This window comes from Oncorhynchus clarkii, chromosome 3 (genome assembly GCF_045791955.1).
Source record: "Oncorhynchus clarkii lewisi isolate Uvic-CL-2024 chromosome 3, UVic_Ocla_1.0, whole genome shotgun sequence".
In the NCBI taxonomy this organism is placed as follows: domain Eukaryota; kingdom Metazoa; phylum Chordata; class Actinopteri; order Salmoniformes; family Salmonidae; genus Oncorhynchus; species Oncorhynchus clarkii.
Genome location: NC_092149.1, coordinates 18,297,114 through 18,305,378, shown reverse-complemented (window position 1 = coordinate 18,305,378; position 8,265 = coordinate 18,297,114). Strand labels below are relative to the sequence as shown.

General features: G+C 44.1%; 1 pseudogene; it reads right to left on the bottom strand.

The window, feature by feature from the left end:
• Positions 1–4,996: 4,996 nt before the first annotated feature.
• On the bottom strand, positions 4,997–7,916 carry LOC139385016 (adenosine receptor A1-like; annotated as a pseudogene).
• Between the last annotated feature and the right edge of the window lie 349 nt (positions 7,917–8,265).

Sequence of the window (8,265 nt, the reverse complement as noted above, 5' to 3'; positions counted from 1 at the left end):
GAACATAAAGAGAGAAGGATGAACATGAGAGAGAGATGAACATAAGAGAGAGAGATGAACATAGAGAGAGAGATGAACAGAGAGAGAGATGAACATAAAGAGAGAGAGAGAGATGAACATAGAGAGAGAGATGAACATAGAGAGAGATGAACATAAAGAGAGAGATGAACATAAAGAGAGAAGGATGAACATAGAGAGAGAGAGATTAACATAAAGAGAGAGAGATGAACATAAAGAGAGAGAGATGAACATAAAGAGAGAGAGATGAACATAAAGAGAGAGAGATTAACATAAAGAGAGAGAGATGAACATAAAGAGAGAGAGATGAACATAAAGAGAGAGATGAACATAAAAAGAGAGATGAACATAAAGAGAGAGAGATTAACATAAAGAGAGAGATAAACATAAAGAGAGAGAGATGAACATAAAGAGAGAGATGAACATAAAAAGAGAGATGAACATAAAGAGAGAGAGAATAGAGGGAGGGACAAGAGGGAAAGGGAGAGAGATAGACCCACTTAAAACCAGAGAGAGATATATAAATAAATATATACTCTATATACACAGTTGAAGTCAGATGTTTACATACACCTTAGCCAAATACATTTCAACTCAGTTTTTCACAATTCCTGACATTTAATCGTAGTAAACATTCCCCATCTTAGGTCAGTTAGGATCATTTATTTAAGCTTTCATTTCTTTCATCACATTCCCAGTGGGTCAGAAGTTTACATACACTCAATTAGTATTGGGTAGCATTGCCTTTGAATGATTTAAATTGGGTCAAATGTTTCGGTTAGCCTTCCACAAGCTTCCCACAATATGTTGGGTGAATTTTGGCCCATTCCTCCTGACAGAGCTGGTGTAACTGAGTCAGGTTTGTAGGCCGCCTTGCTTGCACACGCTTTTTCAGTTCTGCCCACAAATTTTCTAAACGATTGAGGTCAGGGCTTTGTGATGGCCACTTCAATACCTTGACTTTGTTGTCCTTAAGCCATCTTGCCACAACTTTGGAAGTATGCTTGGGGTCATTGTACATTTGGAAGATCCCTTTTACGACCAAGCTTTAACTTCCTGACTGATGTCTTGAGATGTTGCTTCAGTATATCGACATAATTTTCCTTCCTCATGAAGCCATCTATTTTGTGAAGTGCACCAATTCCTCCTGCAGCAAAGCACCCCCACAACATGATGCTGCCACCCCCATGCTTCACGGTTGGGATGGTGTTCTTTGGCTTGCAAGCCTCCCCCTTTTTCCTCCAAACATAACGATGGACGTTATGGCCAAACAGTTCTATTTTTGTTTCATCAGACCAGAGGACATTTCTCCAAAAAGTACAATCTTTGTCCCCATGTGCAGTTGCAAACCGTAGTCTGACTTTTTTATGGCGGTTTTGGAGCAGTGGCTTCTTCCTTGCTGAGCGGCCTTTCAGGTTATGTCAATATAGAACTTGTTTTACTGTGTATATAGATACTTTTGTACCTGTTTCCTCCAGCATCTTCACATGGTCCTTTGCTGTTGTTCTGGGATTGATTTTCACTTTTCGCACCAAAGTACGTTCATCTCTAGGAGACAGAACGCTTCTCCTTCCTGAGTGGTATGACGGCTGCTTGGTCCCATGATGTTTATATTTGTGTACTATTGTTTGTCTAGATGAACTTGGCACCTTCAGGCATTTGGAAATTGCTCCCAAGGATGAACCAGACTTGTGGAGGTCTACAATTTTTGAGGTCTTGGCTGATTTCTTTTGATTTTCCCATGATGTCAAGCAAAGAGGCACTGAGTTTGAAGGTAGGCCTTGAAATACATCCACAGGTACACCTCCATATGTATACATATGCCAATAATCCCCCCCAAATAAACCCCCCCCATGCCAATAAACCCCCCAAATTGAACATTGAATTGAGAGAGAGAGAGAGAGAGAAAGATAGAGAGAGTGCATGTGCATAAGTGCATCATTTTTCACACCAACGTGGCCTGAAGATGAAAAATCCAATTAGTTAGAGCAAGGCCTTTTATTTAAGGAGAGTGTTAGATTTACTAAGTAAATCAAAACAGCCATGAAGAGCATTTCTCTGCTATAATTATGAGGGCGTCGCCGGACCAACCATGCTGTTATTACTGTGTGTTTAATTAAACATGATCAAAGCCAGATCTATAGCATCCGCAGCAGAAGGCATGTTACAATCTGGTTTCCGAGCTGGTCACGGGTGTACCTCAGCCACGCTCAAGGTACTAAACGATATCATAACCGCCATCGATAAAAGACAGTACTGTGCAGCCGTCTTCATAGACCTTGCCAAGGCTTTCGACTCTGTCAATCACCGTATTCTTATTGGCAGACTCAGTAGCCTCGGTTTTTCGGATGACTGCCTTGCCTGGTTCACCAATTACTTTGCAGACAGAGTTCAGTGTGTCAAATCGGAGGGCATGCTGTCCGGTCCTCTGGCAGTCTCTATGGGGGTGCCACAGGGTTCAATTCTCGGGCCGACTCTTTTCTCTGTATATATCAATGATGTTTCTCATGCTGCGGGCGATTCCCTGATCCACCTCTACGCAGACGACACCATTCTATATACTTCCGGCCCGTCCTTGGACACTGTGCTATCTAACCTCCAAACGAGCTTCAATGCCATACAGCACTCCTTCCGTGGCCTCCAACTGCTCTTAAACGCTAGTAAAACCAAATGCATGCTTTTCAACCGTTCGCTGCCTGCACCCGCACGCCTGACCAGCATCACCACCCTGGATGGTTCCGACCTTGAATATGTGGACATCTATAAGTACCTAGGTGTCTGGCTAGACTCTAAACTCTCCTTCCAGACCCATATCAAACATCTCCAATCGAAAATCAAATCAAGAGTCGGCTTTCTATTCCGCAACAAAGCCTCCTTCACTCACGCCGCCAAACTTACCCTAGTAAAACTGACTATCCTACCGATCCTCGACTTCGGCGATGTCATCTACAAAATTGCTTCCAACACTCTACTCAGCAAACTGGATGCAGTTTATCACAGTGCCATCCGTTTTGTCACTAAAGCACCTTATACCACCCACCACTGCGACTTGTATGCTCTAATCGGCTGGCCCTCGCTACATATTCGTCGCCAGACCCACTGGCTCCAGCTCATCTACAAGTCCATGCTAGGTAAAGCTCCGCCTTATCTCAGTTCACTGGTTACGATGGCAACACCCATCCGTAGCACGCGCTCCAGCAGGTGTATCTCACTGATCATCCCTAAAGCCAACACCTCATTTGGCCGCCTTTCGTTCCAGTTCTCTGCTGCCTGTGATTGGAACGAATTGCAAAAATCGCTGAAGTTGGAGACTTTTATCTCCCTCACCAACTTCAAACATCTGCTATCTGAGCAGCTAACCGATCGCTGCAGCTGTACATAGTCTATTGGTAAATAGCCCACCCATTTTCACCTACCTCATCCCCATACTGTTTTTATTTATTTATTTTTCTGCTCTTTTGCACACCAATATCTCTACCTTTACATAACCATCTGATCATTTATCACTCCAGTGTTAATCTGCATAATTGTAATTATTTGCCTACCTTCTCATGCCTTTTGCACACAATGTATATATAGACTCCCCTTTTTTCTACTGTGTTATTGACTTGTTAATTGTTTACTCCATGTGTAACTCTGTGTTGTCTGTTCACACTGCTATGCCTTATCTTGGCCAGGTCGCAGTTGCAAATGAGAACTTGTTCTCAACTAGCCTACCTGGTTAAATAAAGGTGAAATAAAAAAAAAAATAAAAAAAAAACAATGCAGACATATCCTGATCTAGTCCCAGGCTTAGTTCTGGATCAGTGTGAGATGAGAAGTCTGTTGCGTGATATTTTCTCTCTCGGTAGCTATGTTTCCATCCCATTGGCGACAGATTTTCGTGTGAATATTCTAAAATCCGCATTAAAACAATATGCGCAATGTGTTTCCAACAAATGAACTTGATGCTGATAAAAGACTGTGCATGATGATGTAGTACACATACAACACTTTTGCAGTTCAATTCCCAAGTACTGAATAAAACATTGAATTTAAATTGGTTTTAATCGCATTTTCAACTCTACTGAGGGTTTAGTCACAAAAATGTTTGCGTTATATAGTAAATATGCCCACTCTGGTTTGGCAATTGCGCCCTAGACAACAGGTCGCAGATACAGTGTGGTTGATGAGATTATTATGGATAAAAGAGCAAGATTATTTGAATTTGTCAAATGGCAGAATGAGAACCTCAATATTTATTGTAAAGGAGCATCAAGTTCATCTCCTTGCATTTTCACCACCCTGTGAATTTCATCATATTTAATTCAATCTGTAGCCTAATAAACTACATGGTTTCCCGAGTCGTAGTGGAAGGACCACACACCATGTCATCTTGTGACTCCATGTTTACTTCAGTATGATGGTTATTATATAAATATTTGCGCGCAAAGGCGTTTCCTCTGCTATTTCTCACATAATTAATTTTACCGACACAAAAAGATCCCAGCTTGTCTTGCGTATTTTGTTTGCCTGACATTTGGAACGTCTACAGACAAATTAGAGGTTTCCATCAGGCCTGTCTTGACCTTTTTTATCCGAAATGTACTTTACACAGCATAAAAAGGTTGGATGTAAGCCTGGTTAGTGACCTTATTTGATATGGGACTCAATAATTAAACAGCACAGTGTGTGAAAAACTCATTAACGTCTAGTATGTGCTACTGACAGGTTGATGAATATATATGGGGAAACATACACAAAGAAGCTCCTTGTGAATCACACAATGATACATGGCGCTGTTTACACACAATGATTGGAACTTATGTTTGTGGGCAAACCTCCAAGAAAATTGGATGTTCAGCAATTTCGATGTATTACCATATTAGACATGTGTGTAAACAGAGCCTAAGAGAGTGAATTAGAACATATGAGATGGGAATGCTGGTGTTGTAACAATGTGTTAACACACACACCTTCCCTGTTTTCCCGTTCCATGTTACACACACACATCTGGGCACAGCCTCCCTTTGAGTGAGCAGGATGCCCCCTGCACAGCTGAACACAGGGCTCTGCCCACCGTCTTACCCCCTGTGGGGGTCAGGTGGGGCAGAGGCAGGGGGGCCTGCTTGGCCCCCACCCGTTGTATGGGAATGGTGAAGAGGAGAGGGGGCACCAGACCGTAGAGCTGCGACAGGAAAGAGACCAGCGGGAAAGCCCAGGTCGGGGGCAGTGTGCCTGGGGAGAAAACCAGGAGGGAGTGGGTGATGTGAAGGGGCAGACACAGGAGGACAAGAAGACAGAGGGAGAGGCCCAGAGAGTGGGCACGGGGAGAGCTGCGTTTTGGGGGGACAGAGCCCAGACCATCAGGGTCCTGTCTGGGCATCACACAGACCAGAGCTAGGTAAATGGCCAGCAGGCCATTAGGGGGAGCAGGAAGACGGTCACCCCATAGACATAGACCAGGAACTGGGGGCTGAGGACAGTGTCGGTGGCACACAGCCCCCAGTGGCTCCCATGGATCTCTGCATAGGTGAAGTTATGGAGATCCTCCACATAGAATTTGGACAGGAAGCCGCCGTAAGGGAGGTACTTCCCGATCACAGAGCGGTCCTGGTTGTACTTGGGAGGCATCGGATGGGGAGGAGGGGAGGTCCAGTTGCCTGGGGGGATGCCCGTCCAGCCCCAGCCCATCCAGCCATCCCTCTTCCCCTCCCCAGGTGTCCAGGATGGCCACAGAGGCCCCCCAGCACAGCATGATCAGAAACAGGGACCGCCGACGTGTCACCAGTGAATTGAACCTGAAACAGAGAGAGAACCCAGTGGGTCAAATTAAACCACTGATGTTCTAGAGCAGGGGTCTTCAACCTTGTTTACCCAGGGACCCCCACAGAGGAAAACTGGTGACCTAGAGACCCCCATCTTATGTTAGCCAAAAATGCATTTTTCACGTCTTGTCTTATCATCAGGTGAATGATAATGGCGAGGAGAAGTAACCTTAACCAACATTTTAAAATGAATAGATTTGGTTGTCAGTTTTTCATTATTTTTATCTCCCCACATTATAATTTGGAAGTATTAACACTAACATAGCCTATTAGCTAAACAAAGGTTACTCCAAACACATTTTTGCTAAAAGTAGCTGTTTAGCTGGTTAAAAAAAGGTAAAACTTGTTGTCAAAAATGTATATCCAAGTCAAGAAAGCATACCAGCAACCAGTTGCACTTTCTGTGACCCGTACTTTTCAAACCCTATGTCAGATACTCCAGTCAGCAGAGATGGGCAGTATTTCTGTTACATGTATTTGTAATATGTCTTTAAATAGATTTCAAATGTATTTGGTAGTTTACTTTGATACATTGATCTTTATGGTATTTTGTAATTGTACTGTGTAGTTAGTCATTTTTGCCCATCCTTCCCAATGAGTGTAATGAGCTCCAATGAGTGTAATGAGCTCCAATGAGTGTAATGAGCTCAATATAAGGAGTTGAGAAATAAAGTCATCATCATTAGAAATAAGATTTACTCATGTTTTCTACTGTATGTAATAATACAATTGTTTATTCTGTTGTTTCTAGCGTTATTCATACAAATATATATTTGTTCCACTTTTTGGTTTTCTTTTTATATTTTTGTCGGAACTCCGGTTGAATACTCCTGGTCTAGAGTGCAGTCCTGAGAACATTTGGCAAATTCTTTCAGGTGCACTTGATTTAGCTTTGGTACTTTTTAACCCCCTCTCTCTGACTCACCTGCTCCCCATGCGGTGCTTCAGGTGGGAGTTGAGGGTCATGAGCAGCAGCAGGCAGACAGTGACCAGCAGAGAACAGCACACCAGGGTGATGCAGGTGTACAGGCACTGGGGACTCCTCAGGTTCAGGTTCAGGTTCACCCCCCCCCCCCCCCCCCCCCCCCACACACACACACACACACACACACACACACACCCCACTGCCCCCACTCAGCCCAGACACAACTTCAGGCAGGCAGAAACACTTCCGCTCCGGGTATGACCACCACACACTGACTCACCGAGTTCAGCCACATGTGCTCCATGGCTGAACCTAAGAGGGGGACAGAGACAAACAGGTGGGGGAGGTAGCAGAGGAAAACGAGAGAGGAAGACAAGAGTGAAACTGGTTGAGGTGTCAAACCTAGAGTATCTCTAAGAGATCATTCAAAGTTCCTTCTGCACTTGTCCCAACAGTGGATGTCCTATCATGGCTCCCTAGCTAATTATTACCATTGAACAATTGGCTCTTTCATCCCCTGCTCTCCCATGAAACTGGCTTCCAGGTGAGGTTGTAAATTATTATTATTATGTTTTTAGCTTTATTTAACTAGGCAAGTCAGTTAAAGAACAAATTCTTATTCACAATGACGGCCTACCAAAAGGCAAAAGGCCTCCTGCGGGGATGGGGGAAATTACAATACAAATATATAGGACAAAACAAACATCACAACAAGAGAAACACCACAACACTACATTAAGAGAGACCTAAGACAAAGTGGGTGGGGTTATATCCTGCATGGTTTCTGGTGTAATTATCCTGTCTTATCCAGTGTCCTGTGTGAAGTTAAGTATGCTCCTTCTAATTCTGTCGCTCTCCCCTCCCAGAGGACCTGAGCCATAGGACCATGCCTCAGGACTATCTGCCCTGATGACTCCTAGCTGTCCCCAGTCCAACTGGTCGTGCTGCTGCTCCAGTTTCAACTGTTCTGCCTGTGGCTATGGAACCCTGGCCTGTTCACCGGTCGTGCTACCTTGTCCTGGACCTGCTGTTTTCGATTAACTCTCACTATCGCACCTGCTGTCTCGAACTCTGAATGCTCAGCTATGAAAAGCCAACTGACCTGTTGCACCCTCTACAACCACTGTGATTATTATTATCTGACCCTGCTGGTCATCTATGAACATCTTGGCCATGTACTGTTATATTCACCACCCGGTACAGCCCGTAGAGGACTGGCCACCCCTCAGAGCCTGGTTCCTCTCTAGGGTTCTTCCTAGGTTCCTGCCTTTAAAGGGAGTGTTTCCTAGCCACAGTGCTTCTACATCTGCATTGCTTTCCTGTCAGGGGTTTTAGGCTGGGTTTCTGTATATAACTTTGTGACATCAGCGGATGTAAAAAGTGCTTTATAAATAAATGTGATTGAGCATGGCAGCAACACATGACAACACAGCATAGTAGCAAAACAACAAGGCGGCAGCACAACATGGTAGCTGCACAAAATATGGTAGAAACATTATTGGGCACATGAGTAAG